The 21,981-nt window shown below is 40.4% G+C and overlaps 1 non-coding gene across 1 annotated transcript; it reads right to left on the bottom strand.

The window, feature by feature from the left end:
* Positions 1–8,748: 8,748 nt before the first annotated feature.
* TRNAS-UGA (transfer RNA serine (anticodon UGA)) lies at positions 8,749–8,830 on the bottom strand. The gene has a single exon. It is a non-coding gene; the product is annotated as a tRNA-Ser (tRNA).
* Between the last annotated feature and the right edge of the window lie 13,151 nt (positions 8,831–21,981).

Raw genomic sequence — 21,981 nt, 5'->3', positions numbered from 1 at the left:
TGAGATACTTACCGATACTCTATTAAGCATGCCCTTTTATTTTCTGTGTTTCTGAGGCTTTGACATCTAGGGCCTTACTAACCCTGGAGAGACTGTCCCTCCCAGGCTAGCCAATTCCTGGAGACAATAAGCATCTCACCTGCAGGCATGCCTCTCACCTGCAGTTCATGCAAATGAACCAACCCTCAGCCCACACCCCTACCACCTCAGGGCCACTATTCCCAGGTCTTCATCACTCCAGGGCCAGATACCAGGCAACTAGGAACAACCCTTATACACCCAGGAGCCTGCTGAAATCATTCAAACTAGCCAATCCTAAACCTATTTACCCTGCCTCACCAGCTCCTTCTCACAGAAATCAAAGTAGAGACTAGCCCACATTTCCCCCTTGCTTCCTCTACTCTGGACAGACACAGAGCTTCCCAGCATTGCCCCACCCCCATCCCCAATGGCTTGGTATGACTCCTCCCTTTGGTAACTGTTGCCAACTAAAAATTGTCACTTGCCATCTGCCTTTCCAAGGATTAGGTCATAAGCCACCGCAGTTGCTGAGCTTCAACATACCCTGAAAGGAGTTCAGGAATGAGGCACTCTGTGCTCTGGGAAAAACTGGCAGAACAGGCATTCAGATAGTTAGATATTTTCAGATTTTATGAGCCCAATTTCTTGCATCTTCTCATATCTAGAAAAGCACTAAAATCATTAATGGAGACATTTGCTCCTCATAACTAGCAGCAACCTTCTGCTTAGATGTGTGCTTGACTACACGTATCTCCCTTCACTAAACTCATATATAGTATTGATCTTCCCCTTGCCCTCTTTGGAGCCGTACCTCAGAGCTCTCTGAGAGGCTGTCTCCCAGGCTAGAGTCCTCATTTGGCCCCCAATAAAACAATTCACAACTCTCACCCTGTGCATTTCTTTTCAGTCAACACTGCAAATAACAAATTATCTTTTCAGTGGTAATCTCCGGATCTGTTGTCCTCACCATACCTGAATAATAAAACCTACATTTTAGAACAGATATAAGCATTTTGATACTTTTATCATTTTTTTCAAATATAATACCCACCAGAACCTGTGACATTGCAGAAGAGTCATAACTGGGAAATGTTATAGCTATGCGGTGGGCTTTAGCAGTTGGGCTTCCCTGATGGCGCAGTGGTTGAGAGTCCACCTGCCGATGCAGGGGACACGGGTTCGTGCCCCGGTCCGCGAAGATCCCACGTGCCGCGGAGCGGTTGGGCACATGAGCCATGGCCGCTGTGCCTGCGTGTCCGGAGCCTGTGCTCCGCAACGGGAGAGGCCACGACAGTGAGAGGCCCGTGTACCGCAAAAAAAAAAAAAAGGCTCCAAATGAAGTCATTTGTCCCTGAAACAGTAAGACTTAATTGCAGTTTCAACTCCTCCCAGAAATGTGTCCTTTTGAACAGTCAATCTGAAATTTCCTCATCAGCCCTACTGAGGTAACCTGTGTGACAAAGACTCCTACCGTTCCCTTCCCCCCAAAGAAGTCAGCCTGGACTGAAACAATCTTTTCTTTTGCTATTACCTTTTTGTCCCACCCCATTCTGCCTGTAAAAACCTTCCATTTTTGTACAACGTCTCAGAGCCTTTCTATTTACTAGATGGGATGCTGCCTGATTCAAGAATTGTTGAAGAAAGCCACTTAGATCTTCAAATTTACACAGTTGAATTTTTTTTTTTTTTTTTTTTTTTTTTTGCGGTGCGCGGGCCTCTCACTGCTGCGGCCCCTCCCGTTGCGGAGCACAGGCTTCAGACGCGCAGGCTCAGTGGCCATGGCTCACGGGCCCAGCCGCTCTGCGTCACGTGGGATTTTCGCGGACCGGGGCACGAACCCGTGTCCCCTGCATTGGCAGGCGGACCCTCAACCACTGCGCCACCAGGGAAGCCCGAATTTTGGTTTTTGACAGATGAAAACCTCTCCTTATTTCCTCAATAGCCAAATATTCCCCTCAATGAGAATGCTATAGTAATAGTAACAGATAATAAAAAAGAGCAACTAAAAAATTGAAATATGAAGATATAGCCTAGTCAGTGGCAGGTTGGGTGTTTTATAGAGATAATCTTGAGAAAAAATGGTTAGAGGTTTATTTTTTTAACGAAGCTTAAAAAGCATTGGGGATAAAAACAAAGAATAATTTAGAAAGATGTACTACTCGAAGGTGGTGCTGATGTATTAATACATGTTAGAAACGAGTGGCCGGGAAGCATCAATCTGCCTGAGCTGTGGTCATTTTTCAAGCCTGGATGAACGAGAAGCAAAATCAAATTGTCACAAGTAGATTTGAACGATATATTGGCAAATTTTCATGGCCAAAGCAAGAACAGGAAAAGCAATAGATAAGAGTGTCTCTGAACCTCTTTGCCATCATTTAAGAAATAAATTTGTTTCTACAGTGAATCCACCCTCAAGTCAGTCTTGCAAAGTAGTTGGGACTGTGCCATGATATTAATGTAGGTACTGAAAAAAATTCCTCAAGTCATCCATCTTACCCCTGAAAGTTTCTACAAGTAGAAACAGGAGCTGAGAGTGGGTCTGGTGGACCTCTCATCACTCCCTTGCCTTACAAATAACCATGGTCATTCTGCAGGGAAGGTTCAGACCTGCATTCTTTGTAACTCCAGACTTTGTTGTCCTTTTTATGAGCCAGAGGCAGTGAGCACTGTCCCCAGAGAGCACTGAGTTAGCAGAGACTGTGGTCACAGAAATTACTCTTGGAGCATCTTGAATTGTTAATAAAAATTCCAGGAAGCCCAGTAATTACTGGGTACAATATGGAGCTAAGCAGAGGAGAGGGGAAACAGAAGGGGGAAGGGAAGGGAAAATTTCCAAGAATTGACTCATTTGAGATGTCAGAAGATAAATGAGTACTTTTACTTCTAGCCCTTCCTTTCCCCTGGAAATGGAATAGATTAGCAGAGTGGAGGCTTCCCCTTTCTTTCTAGGGTATTTGTGCAGACTATACCTTTTTTTTTAAATTTATTTTTCAGCTTTATTGAGGTTAGACTATGTTTTTAGAACTGTTTGATTTCTTGAAGCCAGTTCCTGTTACTTGCACAAAGGGCTGATCGCTTTCTCTCAATTGTATATGAAAATGGATAACTGGGATTAAGATCCCTCCTTTAGAAAATGTCATATATACAAGATTTTCTTCGAAGCACTTTTTTGTTTCTTTCTTTGGTAAAATCAAAAGATTGGAAACAACTTTAATGGTCATCAATAAGGATTTGGCACAGATGTAAAAAACAAACTTATGGTTACCAGAGGGGAAAGGGCAGGGGAGAGGGATAAACTGGGAGACTGGGATTGACATATAACACTACTATATAGAAAATAGAAAACGAAAAAGGACCTACTGTATAGCACAGGGAACTCTACTCAATACTCTATAATGACCTATATAGAAAAAGAATCTAAAGAAGACTGGATATATGTATATGTATAACTGATTCACTTTGCTGTGAAGGTTCTGGGTCATTCTGATGTATTGAGAGGAAATGATCTTAGAAAGCATTCACTCCCACTTTTGTCTCATGCATATATTACTGATGTCCTTTCTTGATATCTTTATGTTAATGGAAATTGTAAGATATCATAGATACGTATAAACTGGAAAGAACGAGTAAAATGTTAACCAGCCTCTTAACAATGTCCCAAATAATTGTATCTTAACAATTATAACTTGGAAAAACTTTTTTTTATTATACTGGGAAGAGTCCTGTAGAACAGGGATGGGTGAACTACAGCCTGTGGGCCAAATCTAGCCTTCTGCCTGCTTGTGTAAATAAAGTTTTGTTGGAACTTGGCCACACTCATTTGTTTATGGCTTCTTTCATGTTACAAAGGCAAAGTTGAGTAGTTGCAACAGAAACCACATGACCTGCAAAGCCTGAAATATCTACTAGCTGACCTTTCATAGAAAATGTTTGCTGATCTCTGTAGTAGAGGTGTGTACCAAAAAGTGTGGCATTTCTGTGCTCCAACATCCTAATACATGTTATTTCAAAACACTGACAGTCTTTCTCCACTGATGTATGTATCTTAACATCTGGAAGATAAATACTTTTTGGATGGACACTGTGTATACTTATCTTATGTGGTGTCAGGTGAAATATGTCTAAAAGTCCCTTGCTGGACAAACACTCTGAGAATCTTGTCTCAAATGAATATGTTTGGGAGGGAAACATATCCCCCAAAAGTGTTTGGGAATAAATGTGATATGAAAGAACATAGGGCTCTGAGATCCCTGGAATGGGACCTGGGATTGATGAACTGACCAGGCGGGGGCTGTGCCCTACCTCAGTACCTCAGTGAGAATCTTACCAATCCCTGACTCTTCTCCTTCTCTGACCTCAGGCAGCAGAAAGCTTCAAGAGCATGAAGCCCATGGGCCATGTTCTCTGTCACTGGAGTCTTCGGAATGGCCTAGAGATACCAATGGAGACCTGGCCTTGCTCACTCATGCCTCCCCTGGAAGCCCACTATCAGGCAAAGCAACTAAGGTAAATCTAAGTCCATCCCATCCACTCTCTTAGGCCTCAGAATCCAGTCCATGAAAGAGTGTCCCCAGACCTAGGACTAATGAGTAGAAGTGGGAGAGAGTGGGAAGGAAAAAGAAATAACTAATTTCCTGTGACATCCAGTTTACTAGCTTGGGTGAGCTTGTCTGATTACCTTCATGTAGGTTGGGAAGAAAAGTAGTCATTAGAACAAGAGCTGAAAGTTCTAAGTTTTCTCCATCAGTGCTTCAGACAGAAAAAAGTCATCTGTTTTGTCTGAAAATTCCAGTGTCAGAGGTTCTGTCACTCTAACCCCTGCAGGAGCTAAGACTTAGGCATCATCGTTAGTTGTTTGCATTCTAGCATTTAGAGAGAGCCTAAGACCATGTTCTTGGGGACATGGGCACACTGGGGAGCAGTTCCTCCGAAGGTGGGCATGGGGGGCTTGTGAAGGCAAAACAGCTGATGTGAAGGATTACTTATGAAAGAAGTTTTACCTTAAAACAAGTGTGACATGAGAGGTGATGTTGATTTAGACTGGGTGGTGGTGGTAGATTTGGAACAAAGTGGATTCTGAGAATATTTAGGGGTAAACTCAGTGGCACTTGGGTTGGATAGGAAATGAGGTGAGGAATAGCAAGTATCAGGATGATTCCAAGTGGGTGTGTCCTGCTCTGTGGCAGGAGATGCTACAAACTGGAAGAACATGGAGAAGGACTTGGATTTGGAAGGGAGGGATGGTTATGAGTTCAGTATTTGCCTTCAGATCAACTGATTACAATTTACAAAAAATTCCCTTCGGTCCATCTATACTGAAAACCTTTTTGAACCCTAATTGGGAAGTTGCAGGATTAATCCTGTATTAATAGAAGTGGGTAGAGAAATATTTGGTGGGGCAGGAGACTTTGGTATCACATTTATAACCTCCTCTGCCTTCTAAGGGTAGCTCTTTGATTGCTGGGCACACTGATGCCAATGCACAGGGACACGGCTGAATTACTCTGTATTCTAAAAGAATGAAAAAGCTGGGGTCTTGAGGGAAAATTCTCAAGGTCATGCACCATGTGCAGCTGGGTTGGAAAAGGCAGGCTCCAGGGGATGCACGGGAGAGTGAAGGGGCTGGGGGACTTGGATGAAGAGAAATGTTGAGGTTGTGTCCTCTGAGGAGTGCACTGCAGAACCTCTTCCATATCTCCTCTCTAAAGTCTTTGGTGGATGTTCCTTTGCTCCCCATGGAGAGAGCTGACATTCAGGTTACACGGCGGCCAGGGTGAAAGTGAACCACTCTCAGGGAGATGGGCATGGGGGGTGACCAGAGAGATGGAGGTCTGTATGCACTTACCTCCTGGTTCAATCTGCCCTTTCAGTGCTAGAAGACAAGGGAACAGAAGACAAATAAAAAGAACGCAAGGAAAAAATAAGGAAAGGGAAGGCAATGGAAAGGGAAGGAGAAGAGGATATTGTATATTGAATTAACTCATGCTAAGGGCAAAGGTTAGTGACTTTCAAAAGGAGGATAGCAAGTTGGCTTCCTCCCCCGCCCATTTTTTGGGGGTATTCTAGGGATTGAGTGTGGATTTGTGTGCTGATTCAGGTATTTATTCATTCCTTCGTTAAAGATTTATCGAGTACCTTTTCTGTGTGAGGCAGGGGTACAAAGATAAGAGACATGGTCCCTTTTTATGTTTGCAGGAAATTTACTATTTAGCGGGAAGAGAGGCAAACAGGCAGAAATAGATCAATGTGAGCCTTGCTATAATAAGTAGCAAGAATAAAAGAATAAAAATGGGGCTTCTGGGTCAACCCTGGAAATTGCAGGAATGCTTTACTCAGAAGGTGGAAGAAAGAACATGAATTTTCCCAGCAGGTGATAGTGGGGTGAAGAGGGAAGCTATATCTGATATTTGGAAGAAAATAAATTGACTGGGGCTGATTTAAGCAGAATACTTACTGGAAGGATATTAAATAGTTCACAGAATTGCCAGGAGGGCTAAAGCCACTTTTGGAAAATGGGACAGGAGTAAGTTAGGCTAGGCAAAGCCCAAGATCAAGGCAGAATGACGCCACAGAGCAAGTTGGGTATAAACACTACTGTCGCCGCTGCTGAACAACTGTAAACCCCAATTGCAGCCCTGGTGCTGCTGCCCTTAGCAATCCCTGCAGCTGCTACTATGGCCTCTGCTCACCACCAGGTTGGATCCTTACCCTCCCTGCTTCTTTGCATTAATCTCTCTGATTGAAAGTTGCGGGTGGGCACATCTGATTGGTTGGGCCTAGGTCACATGCTGCCTCCCTAGTGGCAAGGGAGTCTGGGAAGCTAATAAGTGGCTTTTTTCAGCTTCTGTGATGGAGATGGGGGAAGGGGGAGCAAAGATGAATTAGAGTCTTACATGTAGATTCGAAAAGAGAGCCAGTCCTCTAACTAGGAAGGGAATTCAAATGATAGGCAGTCCTCTTCTCCAAAGGAAGGGAGAAAGTGTTAAGGCAAAAGAAGGATTACGTATAGGTAATTGTATGTGAACATGTAACAAGGTTCAAAGGCATGAGCCATCATACAGTGCTGGGAGGCCTTCTAATAAAAGGAGATGGGAGAGAAGAAAGGGAAGGCTGGGAAGGTTGACAGGGGACTTGTTTTGAAGGCCTTTTGACTTTCCTGTTAGAAGAGTGTGGAAGATACATTTGGTTGCCCACTCAGTACCCATCCATCTTTTTTCCTTAACAGTGGAATTCTAATTTTAACTTAGGTAGCAATACACTCAGCTAAAAACACTTCACTAGAATTCCTTGTAGCTAGTGGTAGCCATGTTACACAGTGCATGTAAATGACATATAAACTGAGGGGTATTGTCTCTCCCCTTTCTAGCTGAATACTGATGTGAGGTCTGGAGATTTGGCAACCATCTTAGGACAATGAGACAACAAGCAGGGGATGAGGCCTATGCATTAAAAATGGCAAGCAGAAAGCTGGAAAGAGCCCTGTTCCCTGTTCCATCTGAGAATTGCCTATTCCCAGATTTCTTGAGACAAACCCCTTATGTATTTAAGTCACTAGAGTTAGATTTTTCTGTTAATTACTGCTGAATGTGATCCTGACTGAAAGAGGGAAGGAAATCAGCTAGGAAACTAGTACAGTCATTTATAAGTGGCTTGAATGGGGGCAGAAGAGGAGGGGATTGGGCAGAGAGGAGGGACTGAAGATGTGAATGTGGTGAATGTGTATGCTCAGTCAAGTCTCAAATGGGATGGGGGCTGTGTGGATGGAATCTACTTCAGGTACCACAGAAAGCTATCCATAGCCTTAAGGTGTTAGGGAGCTCCATAAGAACACCTGGAAAGCATGGAGTGGGAGGGAGATTGTGAAAGTGGGCGAAGGGAGCAGAAAGGGGATGTGCAGGGTCTCAGACTAACCTCATGATTTCCTTTTATTACTAAAAAAAATACTGGATCAATATACACATTTTAGAAAACTCAGTTAAGCAAGAAACTATCTGTTAAGAAAATTAAAACCCCCAAATCCCACCACCCAGAGATAATAATTACTGCTAACATTTTGGTTCTTTCTTCCCAGCCCCCATTCACTCTCTCTTTTTTTCTGCCATTGTTGCCACATAAACGGTTATGTAACTGAATTGTTTAACAAAAATGTGATCATAATATATACTGTTTTCCAACCTGTTCGACTTTTTGCATTTAGCAATGTATTGGGAAAGTCTTCCCATGTCATTAATATCATTTTAGTGGCTACATGCAGTGTTCCATCATGTGGATCTACCTATCATACTTTAGAAGTTGAACTTTTAAAAGTTTTTATTATCTCCCATTTCACACCACTTTTGGATGTGGTGGGGGAACCGTTGAAGGTGATTCTGGGATGGAAGGAGAGGTCGCATTAGCCTTGCCATCAGTTTTAATGAGATGATATCTTGTTCTGGCTGTGATAGCCTGAAAATTCCCGGCAATATTTATCTTCATTTTATTTTGTGAACAAGGAACAAGATTCTAAAACCATTAGTTACTATTTAGTATAAAGGGAATAAAGGCTATTCCCACTAGTGTAAACAGCGTATGTTTACAGCACTGACATTTACTGGCTTTTCTTTGAGACATTTAACTTCTCTGCAGTCGGGCCATTTAGCGGGCAGATAGGGGAAATACAGCCGGAAGAGTACGGATTATCGTATGACAGCATCTGTTGGAAGTGGGTAAAAAAGCTTCTTTCTTTTCCGCAGCGAGCAGGGTTCGAACCTGCGCGGGGAGACCCCATTGGATTTCAAGTCCAACGCCTTAACCACTCGGCCATCGCTGCCACGGAGAAGGCGTGAAGGCGGAAATCCTTTAGTGTTAAAACAACTGGGCACATGCGCACCAGCCTCACGAGTGGGCGGGGCTTACAGCTTCCGCGAGCTCTGCTGTGTGAGAGGTGGCTGAGGCTGACTGCCCAAATTGCGGGAATTACCCCGTGAACGCGAGGAAATAATAGAAACTCCCTTAAGTAGTTTAAGTAAACGCCTTTAAAGGCGAGTCTTAGAAGCCCTTCCCTGCGCTCGGAAAATCGAAAGTCGCAACCCTGCTTGGCTTCTGGTCTCTGACCTGGTTTTTGCTCTCCCGCTTCCTCACTACGTCACCGAGAAAACTGTGAAACAAAGATTCGTCTCGCTCAGTGCTCCGGGCCCGCGCCCTGGAAAGTTTCTGCGTCGCCGGCTGCGTTTGCCGCGTAGGTCGCGTCGAGCTCTCCTCTGAGAGGGAGGTGTGAGTGAAGGCGTGAGGAGTCGACCGCTGCCTGTGGGCTCGCTTCTCGCAGGCTCCTGCTCATTCAGTCATCTTTCATTCTTCTCCCCACAATGACTCCCTCGTTGCTGAGCCCTACTGGAAGAAATCGTGTCCCGAGTGTTTCCCAAGCTTTCTCAAGTGATGGGGAGACTTGCAGGTGGTTTGAGAACAAAGTTCTGTGCATTAGGTCTGCATTTTACCTTTAAATGCCATTAATTTCCTCCCTTGTTAAGTGTAGCTACTGTGCTAGGTGCTTTATTTACGTTATTTCGTTAAAGTTCTCAGAACCGGGTAGGTCTGTACTATGGTCGCTCACCTCAGAGAATGAGGCGGGGAACGAGGCACGAGAATTGGCGCTGGTGATAACCAGGGCGCACGCGCAGCTCCGTAGCACGTGGCGCCCCGAGAGCAGCAAGTTGTTTGTTGATGGAAGATTTCCAGAAAACAGTAGGGGCCTTTTACTATTTTAAGTATTTGTAACTGTTCAGGGGAACTTCATCTTTCTCATAATGTTACATTTCATATTAAGGCAGGAAGGCAAATCCTTGCCCTTGGGAAGGCCAGATGTTAAGTGACCTCGCTTGATATTTGGGTGAATTTTCCTGAGACTTTTAAGTACCGTTTCTCTTAACTAAATAAAGGTGCTAAGTGTCTAGATCCATTTAATTGTGGAAGGAGAGCAAAATACCTGGGAATTGTAAGAATAAGTTTTATCTAATTTGAGATTTTGCTTTTAGAAATTTTCTCTTTTTGTTTTTAATTTGGGAGAGCTACACGGGTGGTCTCCATTTCTCTATGAATATTATATGGGAGCAATGTTATTCCTGACATTCCCAGGCATAAATTTTATCTATATGAACATTACTTGCACTTTTCCAATAGGATACTATCCAAGAAGAAGTAAAGTTTTGTCTTTTTTCTTTTTATCTCGTAGAGTCTATGTGTGCTGCGATAACCTATAATTTAATCTTACTATTTTATTAGTTGTATCTTGAAGTCTTTTAAAAATTCCTATCTTCTGTGCAGTTGAAGGATAATATTTAACGGAAAGTTCTATTACTCTTCCTTAACTTCCCCTTCCTCTTTTAAGAATTTTCTTCACTTGCCTAAAAGCTTGACAGTAATGGGAATTGATTATGGTTAAAATAGTTCAATCAGAAATTCTACTGAGGTTTTTTTTTTTTTTTTTTTTGGTGAGGGGAAAGGAAGACAGCAAAGGAAAAGAATATATTACAAAGTTAATGTGTATTTGTTAAGAACAATTGTGATTAATTTTTCTTTGCAGCATTTCAAACGTGAAATGCCTAGATTTAACATTTAACTTTCAGCTTATTTGAGTTATTGTAGGCTTTTAAAAAAATCAAATTGCCTTTTTTTTTTTTTTTTGCGGTACGCGGGCCTCTCACTGTTGTGGCCTCTCCCGTTGCGGAGCACAGGCTCTGGACGCGCAGGCTCAGCGGCCGTGGCTCACGGGCCTAGCCACTCCGCGGCATGTGGGATCTTCCCGGACTGGGGCACAAACCCGTGTCCCCTGCATCGGCAGGCAGACTCTCTCAACCACTGTGCCACCAGGGAAGCCCTCCCCTAGAATTTTAATAAATCAGAATTTTAATGCTGGAAGAAACATTAAAGCTAGTCCAATCCTTTTATTTACAGGTAGGAAACTGTGGCCCATGAGTGGTTGCCCAAGGTCACATAGCTAATTAGTGCAGATTCAAGACTATAATTCGTTATATTAGCCTAGTGTTCATGCTAGATTTTGTTGCCCTCATGTATTCTTTGTTAGTCTCTGGCTCAGTGGCATGTAGATCTAGAAGTGTGTATATGGCAGTAGAGAGAGCCAACGGTAGGGGAGAGTTGTGAGTTGAATGTTGAAAGCCTATGAGATGTCAGATGCTGAATATATTGTGGTGGATGATTTTTGTTCTTTTTTCCAGTATCCATCCTCCCAACGGGTAATGACACTTCAATTGCACTTAAGGAGGACCACCCCTCCCCACTGGATGCAAACTTACTTCGCCTGTTTATCAAGGTATCCCACCCTGCTCTAGGTAAGGGGTGGGCATGTGACTTATATTGGTTTTCTGTTGTTGCATAATAAATTACCACAAACTTAGTGGCATAAAACAACATGAATTTATTATCTTACAGTTTCTGTGGTGCAGGAGTGTTGTCGTGGGTTGACTGTGTCCTCTGCTTAGGGTCTTTTACCAGTTTTCAAGGGGCTGACTGGGACTTTGGTCTCATGTAAGGCTTGGGGCTCTCTTCGAAGATCACTGCTTGTTACCAGAATTCAGTTCTTGTGGTTGCAGGACTTGTTGGCTGTCAGTGGAGGACCTTTATGAGTTCCTAGAGGCTTCCCATTGTACCTTGCCATGTGGCCCTCTCTACAGCATGGTAGTTGGCTTCTTCAAGGCAGCAGGAGAATTGCTCTCTAGTCTATTACAGTAGAGTTTTATATAATATGATGTAATCACAGCGGTGACTATTCATCATATCACAAATCCTGCTCAAGTGAGGAGGATTCTATAGGCTGTGTACAGGATGGGCAGGGATCTTGGGGGCTATCTTTGAATCCTGCCCACCACACAACTCAAGCTGGGCCAGTCAGAGTCTCTCAGAATCCCTGTTCTTGCCATTACACGATTGTATTTTTATGGGTACCCTACACAACACACTCACATAGTAACCAGTGAGAGGTGATCAGAGTGTGGAAATTTAAACTTAGCTGCCTTGTATGCTTTTGTACTTGATTTGAAAGGAGTAGAGTTGGCAACAACTGCAGAGTTTGAGAGCCTTAGCCACCATTGACAATTCTTGATTTTAATTCTGTATTGATTGGAGAATAACTCTAGCTGTACATTTGTGACAACATATATAAGGGGCTTAGTTCAGGTTAGACAAAAAAAATTACTAAGTTATTGGCAACAAAACCCTCATGAAGGTTTAGTTGTTAAATTACAGGCATCATGAAAAGCGATGGAAATGATTATCATGGAATTACTACATTGCAAATGACTGTACTTTTGAAGTCTAAGCAATTAGTTGTGGATAGCTTTTTGGTCATTATATTGCTTATACATACATGTTTTAAGAAGACTGGAGATTTATCCTAGTCAGGGCTAGAGCAGCTTATTTATAGGATTTTCCTACCTAATCAGTCCTCTAATGCTATGACCAATTAAGAAATACAGTCAAGATTGATGGAATCCTCTTTCCTTAAAGGATATGATGCCGGTGTGATATTCAACCTTGAGTTCTCCAAGGTAGTATCCCCTGATTTTGGAACAGCAGAGATCCGGACCTACCAAAGACATCTTAATATACTGCCCAGTTAAATATCAAAAGGGCAGAATAAATTTATTAAGGATGAGATCTTATACCCAGCTTATTTATAAGAACTGAATTGATGCCTTATAAAACTCTCTGGACTGGTTCTATCTATAGAATTGATGGTTCTGGGGTTTCCAGGTGGTTTATTTATAAAGACAACTGAAATTATAAACAGAGATCATAAAAATAATTTTAAGAATTATATCAAAATACAGGTATGATCATTGGATTATGGTTAAAATTGACTGGGAAACAACTAGACTCACACACCAGTTTTCTTATAACTTTAAGGAATTATAACTATAACACTGTCCTGCTTCTTAATAAAAGAATGCTGTCTGTTATTAATTCTGATTTCTCTTTGGGGCTATTAAATTATATAGGAAAATCAAGTGTTGACCTTAGGGAGTTCATCTATGCTCACACATTAAATATACAAACATGTCTCCTAAAGCCATGTTTTGGGAGTTTTTGTTGAATAGCAATACATAACTAATGAATTCAGTCCCCCCACCCCATAACTAGATTCCTTTGCTCTCCCTTCCATGTTTCTATGAAATGTTTCCTGTTCACCCAGCATGTGGGAGAGTACTCATGATTCATGAAAATGCCTAGTACAGTGCTTAATTTTTTAGTAGGTACTTGATACTTGATAGTTCTCTTTTTATTATGAAAACAATATAATAATGTTGATAAAAAGTTTGAAAAAACAAAAAACTCAACCTGACCCACCTAAGCCTTTTTTTTGTTTTGTATTTCTACTGTCTTTCTCCTTATACTTACATATATTTTTGCATAGTTTTTTTTTTTAAAGGAATTTTGCCTTTTTAAAAAAAAAATTTATTTATTTATTTATGGCTGTGTTGGCTCTTCGTTTCTGTGCGAGGGCTTTCTCTAGCTGCGGCAAGTGGGGGCCACTCCTCAACGCGGTGCGCGGGCCTCTCACTATCGCGGCCTCTCTTGTTGCAGAGCACAGGCTCCAGATGCGCAGGCTCAGTAATTGTGGCTCACGGGGCTAGTTGCTCTGCGGCATGTGGGATCCTCCCAGACCAGGGCTCGAAACCTTGTCCCCTGCATTGGCAGGCAGAATCTTAACCACTGCGCCACCAGGGAAGCCCTTTGCATAGTTTTAATTGTGTGTGTTTGATGGTTTTTCTGCTTTTGTTTTATAGAGATAGATTCATGTAACATAAAATTGACCATTTTAACCGTTAAAGTGTACACTGCAGGGGCTTCCAGTACATTCATGATATGCAACCATCACCATTATCTACTACAGAACATTTTCATCATTCTAGAAGGAAACCCTGTACCCATTAAGCACTCATTCCCCACTTCTCCACTCTCTCCATTCTCTGCCAATCACTAATCTGTTTTCTGCCTCTGTGGGTTTGCCTGCTCTGTACATTGCATATAAATGGAATCATATGATGTGTGGATTTTTGTGTCCAGGTTTTCACTTAGCATGATGTTTTCAAGGTTCATATGTGGTTATACAATGTATCACTACTTCATTTCTTTATTTTTGTGTGTTTGTTTTGACAATAATTTACTGTGTTGCCTTTAAAAATTGTGATAAAATATGCATAACATAAAATATGCCATTTTAACTATTTTTAAGTGTACAATTGAGGGGCATTGAGTACAATTACAGTGTTGTACAACCATCACCACTATCCATTTCCAGAACTTTTTCATCATTCCAAATGGAAATTCAGTACCTATTAAATATTCTTCCCTCCCTCCAGCCCCTGGTAACCTCTGTTTTCCTTTCTGTCTGTATAGGTATCTCGTATAAGTAGAATCATACCATATTTATCCTTTTGTGTCTGGCTTATTTCACCTAATATTTCCAAGGTTTATCCATCTTGCAGCATGTATCATAATTTCCTTTCTTTTTTTGGTGGAATAATATCCATTGTATGTGTATAGCACCACATTTTGTTTATCCATTTGTCTAATGATGGATACTTGGGTTGTTTCTATCTTTTGCTTGTTGTGAATAACGCTGCTGTCAACATTGGTGTACAAGTATCACTTCATTTCTTTTTAAGGTTGAATAATATTCCATTGAATAGGTATACTGCATTTTGTTTATCTACTCACCATTGGGTTGTTTCTACTTTTTGGCTATAATTATGAATAATGCTGCTATGAGCATTCATGTACAAGAATTTGAACATCTGTTTTCAGTTCTCGTGGGTAGATACCTAGGATTGGAATTGTGGGGTCATAGGGTACTTTTATTTTTAACTCTTTGAGGAACTGCCAAACTGTTTTCCAGTGGCTGCATCATTTTACACTTTCATCAGCAATGTATGAGGGTTCCAATTTTTCTACATTCTAACCAACACTTACTTTCCATTTTTAAAAACTATAGCATCTTAGTAGGTATGAAGTGGTATCTCACTGTAGGTTAGATTTGTGTTTCCCTAATGACTAATGATGTTGAGCTATTTCCATGTGCTTATGGGCCATTAGTATATCTCCTTTGAAGAAATGTCTATGTAAGTCCTTTGCCTATTTTTTAAAATCAAAAAATTAATTGATATATAACATTGTGTAGGTTTAAGGTATACAATGTGTTGATTTGATACATTTATATATTGCAATATGATTACCATCATAGCATTAACTTACATCTCTATAATATCACGTAATTATTATTTCATTTTTTATGGTGGGAAAAATTAAGATCTAGTCCCTTTGAAATCTGTAATACAGTGTGTTTCCTATAGTCACTATGTTGTGCATTAGATCTTCAGGACTTATTTATCTACTAGTTGCAAGTTTGTTCCCTTAAATAACATCTCCCCAATTTCCCTACCCCCAGCCCCTGGTAACAACTATTCTAGTCTCTATTTTCATGAATACAACTTTAAAAATATTCCACATATTAGTGATATCATACAGTATTTGTCTTTCTCTGTCTGAGAAAGACATTACTTAACATTATGCCCTCAAGGGCCATCTGTGTTGTCACAGATTCCTTTGCCCATTTTTGAACTAGATTTTTGTGGGGTTCCTTTTTTTGGTGTTAACATAACTTAAAAATATATCATATTCTCTGTTTGTGTCACCGTGGTTTTTGTTTTAATGGTTGCATGATAGTCCGACTGGATGTATTATATTTCATTTTCTTATTCTTTTGTCTCTTATTCTTCCTAATTCAACATCAGTTCCAGACTGTAGATTCTTATATTATCGTGTTTCTATTTTGCACATACAGTCTTTCCCAAATTTGAGATATGTTAATGCACCATTTTTCAGAGGGCCCTCTGCAGAACACCTGCACCAGGATTACCCAGGTGAATGTGTGCATGTATGTATCTGTGTGTGCATGGGGGGAGCATGTTGAAAATTCACATTTCCAGGCCTTGTTCTAGGCCTTTCATATTAGAATGTGTGGGGACATTGCTCGTCTTTATTTATTTTTTAAAATTTTTTAAATTTTAACTTAAGTTTTAATTTTTTTGGGGGGGACATTGCTTGTCTTTAGAAACAGTGATACATATTACTTGGAGAAATACTACGTACTTTTAATAAAGCTACATTTTCCCATTTACCCTACCTTAAAGATATTTCCATGTTGATATGGTTAGCCAGCTACATCATCACTTTAATTTCCATATCGTAGGACATTTAGATTATTTGTAGTTATTCATGGTTGCAAGCCATGTTGCTTGCTTCCTTGTACACATGCATCTTTAAATACTAGACTGGTTATTTCTTTGGGAAAAATCCCTAGATATGCAATTTCTGGTCAAAAGTATGTATTTTTAAAAAGGTATTGGTACTTGTTGTCAAATTGCCCTTCAGAGATGTTTTCCCAATTTGTTTTCACACCAAAAGTGTCTTAGTGTGTGTTTCTCTGCACTCTTGACTTCTTGTGCCCACACTCTTATCATTCTGCTAAATTTTGATAATAAACAATAAAAAGTATCTTCTTGTTGTTTTGATTAATTAAGTGAATTCTCCTTTATGCAATAGGTAAAATCCTTCATATTATTTTCTTCTGCTAGATTATTCACTTTTTCAGGATCAGATATGTTTTTGAGTCTTATGTTTCTTTGTATGTGTCCTTACTGGAGGCTTGTCCTAGGTAAGCACTCAATAAATTTTTATCTGTTTGATTTGAATTCCCAGCAACAGCAGATTCTTCAACTCTCGCTTCCAGATTCAGCACACGTTATACGATTGTTGATCTTTCAGTCCCATCTGCACACTGATTCTGACCATAGTCGTGGTCCATCTTCACACAGTTCTTAGGTTAATATTTTTTAAAAAAAGACAATTAATTTGAATTAATTAAAATGTAGCATTAATATCTGAACAAAGGTTAAAGGAAGTTTAATTGACTGGCCAGAAAAAGAGAAAGGGAAAGAGTTATTTAATAAGATCTCAAGTCTATAAGTGGGTATTACATAAATGATAGAAGGAGCTGAAACTGCTCCTGGAAGAGTTTAGGCTGGATATAATAAAAACAATCCTAGTGTGGTTGTTCTGAGACAAAATAAATTCCCTGGTGGAGGGTAAGTGTTTTCTGAAAATCTGTCTCCTTCTTAATGGTCCAGATGCAGCCTTTTCATGGAAAGGGAAACTTTTAGTCTGAAGGATAGGGACTGTGGCTTCTGCTTTTGTTTTTTAATCTCTTAAGGCCAGTGTCAAATTTAGGTTCTGGCCATGAGGGAGCTCCCAGAATGTTCACTTATAAGTGTTACTAAAACATCAATGGCAAGTAATGGGATGGAGAAGGTGTTTTCCTGAATGGCTCTCTGGAAGAAAAGTAAATATGGTAGGAAGGAGTAAAACACTTGGAGTGATGGGAAGGGCTAATCATGGGGTATTTGTGGGCAACATGCTCCAGTAATGAAAGATGTTGCTGAGATTGGTTCAAGATGGTGGAGTAGAAGGAGGTGCTCTCACTCCCTCTTGCGAGAGCACTGGAATCACAACCAACTGCTGAACAATCATCGACAGGAAGACACTGGAACTCACCAGAAAAGATACCCCACATCCAAAGACAAAGGAGAATCCACAATGAGATGGTAGGAATGCCACAATCACAATAAAATCAAATCCCATAACTGCTGGGTGGGTGACTCACGAACTGGAGAACACTTATACCACAGAAGTCCACCCACTGGATTGAAGGTTCTGAGCCCTACGTCAGGCTTCCCAACCTGGGGGTCCAGCAATGGGAGGAGGAATTCCTAGAGAATCAGACTTTGAAGGCTAGCGGGATTTGATTGCAGGACTTTGACAGGACTGGGGGAAAGAGAGACTCCAATCTTGGAGGGCACACACAAAGTAGTGTGCGCATCGGGACCCAGGGGAAGAAGCAGTGACCCCATAGGAGACTGAACTAAACCTACCTGCTAGTGTTGGAGGGTCTCCTGAAGAGGCAGGGGGTGGCTGTGTCTTGCCGTGAGGACAAGGACACTAGCAGCAGAAGTTCTGGGAGGTACTCCTTGGCGTGAGCCCTCCCAGAGTCCGCCATTAGCTCCACCAAAGAACCCAGGTAGGCTCAGTGTTGGGTCACATCAGGCCAAACAAGCAACAGGGAGGGAACCCAGCCCCACCCATCAGAGGAGAAGCGGATTAAAGTTTTACTGAGTTTTGCCCACCAGAGCAACAGCCAGCTTTACCCACCACCAGTCCCTTCCATCAGGAAACTTGCACGAGCCTCTTAGATAGCTTCATTCAGCAGAGGGCAGACAGCAGAAGCAAGAAGTCCTGTAGCCTGTGGAACAAAAACCACATTCACAGAAAGATAGACAGGATGAAAAGGCAGAGGGCTATGTACCAGATGAAGGAACAAGATAAAACTCCAGAAAAACAACTAAATGAAGTGGAAATAGGCAAGCTTCCAGAAAAAGAATTCAGAATAATGACAGTGAAGATGATCCAGGACCTCAGGAAAAAAATGGAGGCAAAGATCGAGAAGATGCAAGAAATGTTTAACAAAGACCTAGAAGAATTAAAGGACAAACAAACAGAGAAGAACAATACAATAACTGAAATGAAAGTTACACTAGAAGGAATCAATAGCAGAATAACTGAGGCAGAAGAACAAATAAGTGACCTGGAAGACAGAATGGTGGAATTCACTGCCGTGGAACAGAATAAAGAAAAAAGAATGTAAAGAAATGAAGACAGCCTATGAGACCTCTGGGACAACATTAAACGCAACAACATTCACATTATAGGGGTCCCAGAAGGAGAAGAGAGAGAGAAAGGACCCGAGAAGATATTTGAAAAGATTATAGTCGACAACTTCCCTAACATGGGAAAGGAAATAGCCACCCCAGTCCAGGGGGCACAGAGAGTCCCATACAGGATAAACCCAAGGAGAAACATGCCGAGACACATAGTAATCAAATTGGCAAAAATTAAAGAAAAAGAAAAATTATTGAAAGCAACAAGGGAAAAATGACAAATGACATACAGGGAACTCCCATAAGGTTAACAGCTGATTTCTCAGCAGAAGCTCTACAAGCCAGAAGGGAGTGGCATGACATATTTAAAGTGATGAAAGGGAAGAAGCTACAACCAAGATTACTCTAGCCGGCAAGGATCTCATTCCGGTTCAACAGAGAAATCAAAAGCTTTACAGACAAGCAAAAGCTAAGAGAATTCAGCACCACCAAACCAGCTCTACAACAAATGTTAAAGGAACTTCTGTAAGTGGGAAACACGAGAAGAAAAGGACCTACAAAATCAAACTCAAAACAATTAAGAAAATGGTCATAGAAACATACATATCGATAATTACCTTAAACGTGAATGCATTAGATGCTCCAACCAAAAGACACATGCTTGCTGAATGGATACAAAAACAAGACCCATATGTATGCTGTCTACAAGAGACCCACTTCAGACTTAGGGCCACATACAGACTGAAAGTGAGGGGTGGAAAAAGATATTCCATGCAAATGGAAATCAAAAGAAAGCTGTAGTAGCAATACTCATATCAGATAAAATAGACTTTAAAATAAAGAATGTTACAAGGGAGAAGGAAGGACAGTACATAATGATCAAGGGATCAATCCAAGAAGAAGATATAACAATTATAAATATATATGCATCCAATATAGGAGCACCTCAATATATAAGGCAACTGCTAACAGCTATAAAATAGGAAATCAACAGTAACACAATACTAATGAGGGACTTTAACACCTCGCACCAATGGACAGATCATCCAAACAGAAAATTAATGAGGAAACACAAGCTTTAAATGACACAATAGACCAGATAGATTTAATTGATATTTACAGGACATTCCATCCAAAAACAGCAGGTTACATTTTCTTCTCAAGTGTGCATGGAACATTCTCCAGGATAGATCACATCTTGGGTCACAAATGAAGCCTCAGTAAAGTTAAGAAAATTGAAATCCTATCAATCATCTTTTCTGACCACAATGCTATGAGATTAGAAATGAATTACGGGAAAAAAAGGTAAAAAATACAAACACATGGAGGCTAAACAATACGTTACTAAATAACCAAGAGATCACTGAAGAAGTCAAAGGGGAAATCAAAAAATACATAGAGACAAATGCCAATGAAAACACGATGATCCAAAACCTATGGGATGCAGCAAAAGCAGTTCTAAGAGGGAAGTTTATAGCATTACAAGCCTACCTAAAGAAACAATAAAAATCTCAAATAAACAATCTAACCTTACACCTAAAGGAACTAGAGAAAGAAGAACAAACAAAACCAAAAGTTAGCAGAAGGAAAGAAATCGTAAAGATCAGAGCAGAAACAAATGAAATAGAAACAAAGAAAACAATAGCAAAGATCAATAAAACTAAAAGCTGGTTCTTTGAGAAGATAAACAAAATTGACAAACCATTAGCCAGACTCATCAAGAAAAAGAGGAAGAGAACTCAAATCAATAAAATTAGAAATGAAAAAGAAGTTACAACAGTCACCACAGAAATACAAAGCATCCTGAGACTACTACAAACAACTCTATGCCAATAAAATGGACAACCTGGAAGAAATGGACAAATTCTTAGAAAGGTATGACCTTCCAAGACTGAACCTGGAAGAAATAGAAAATATGAACAGACCAATCACAAGTAATGAAATTGAAACTGTGATTAAAAATCTTCCAAGAAACAAAAGTCCAGGACCAGATGGCTTCACAGGCAAATTCTATCAAACATTTCGAGAAGAGCTAACACCCATCCTTCTCAAGCTCTTCCAAAAGATTGCAGAGGAAGGAACACCCCCAAACTCATTCTGTGAGGCCACCATCACCCTGATATCAAAACCAGATAAAGATAGTACAAAAAAAGAAAATTCCAGACCAATATCACTGATGAATATAGGTGCAAAAATCCTCAACAAAATACTAGCAAACAGAATCCAACAACACGTTAAAAAGATCATACACCATGATCAAGTGGGATTGATCCCAGGGATGCAAGGATTCTTCAATATATGCAAATCAATCAATGTGATACACCATATTAACAAACTGAAGAATAAAAACCTTATGATCATCTCAATAGATGCAGAAAAAGCTTTTGACAAAATTCATCACCATTTATGATAAAAACCCTCCAGAAAGTAGGCATAGAGGGGAGTTACCTAAACATAATAAAGGCCATATATGACAAACCCACAGTGAACATCATTCTCAATGGTGAAAAACTGAAACCATTTCCTCTAAGATCTGGAACAAGACAAGGATGTCCACTCTCACCACTCTTATTCAACATAGTTTTGGAAGTCCTAGCTACGGCAATCAGAGAAGCAAAAGAAATACAAGGAATACAAATTGGAAAAGAAGAAGTAACACTGTCACTGTTTGCAGATGACATGATACTATACATAGAGGATCCTAAAGATGCCACCAGAAAACTACTAGAGCTAATCAATGAATTTGGTAAAGTTGCAGGATACAAAATTAATGCACAGAAATCTCTTGCATTCCTATACACTAATGACGAAAAATCTGAAAGAGAAATTAAGGAAACACTTCCATTTACCATTGCAACAAAAAGAATAAAATACCTAGGAATAAACATACCTAGGGAGACATAAGACCTGTATGCAGAAAACTATAAGACACTGATGACAGAAATTAAAGATGATACAAATCGATGGAGAAATATACCATGTTCTTGGATTGGAAGAATCAATATTATGAAAATGACTATACTACCCAAAGCAATCTACAAATTCAATACAATCCCTATTAAATTACCAGTGGCATTTTTTACAGAACTAGAACAAAAAATCTTAAAATTTGTATGGAGACACAAAAGACCCCAAATAGCTAAAGCAGTCTGGAGAGAAAAAAAATATCACTGGAGGAATCAGACTCTCTGACTTC

Source organism: Orcinus orca, chromosome 14, assembly GCF_937001465.1.
Source record: "Orcinus orca chromosome 14, mOrcOrc1.1, whole genome shotgun sequence".
Classification (NCBI taxonomy): Eukaryota; Metazoa; Chordata; class Mammalia; order Artiodactyla; family Delphinidae; genus Orcinus; species Orcinus orca.
Note: the sequence above shows the minus strand (reverse complement) of the source record. Positions and strands in the feature narration are given on the sequence as shown.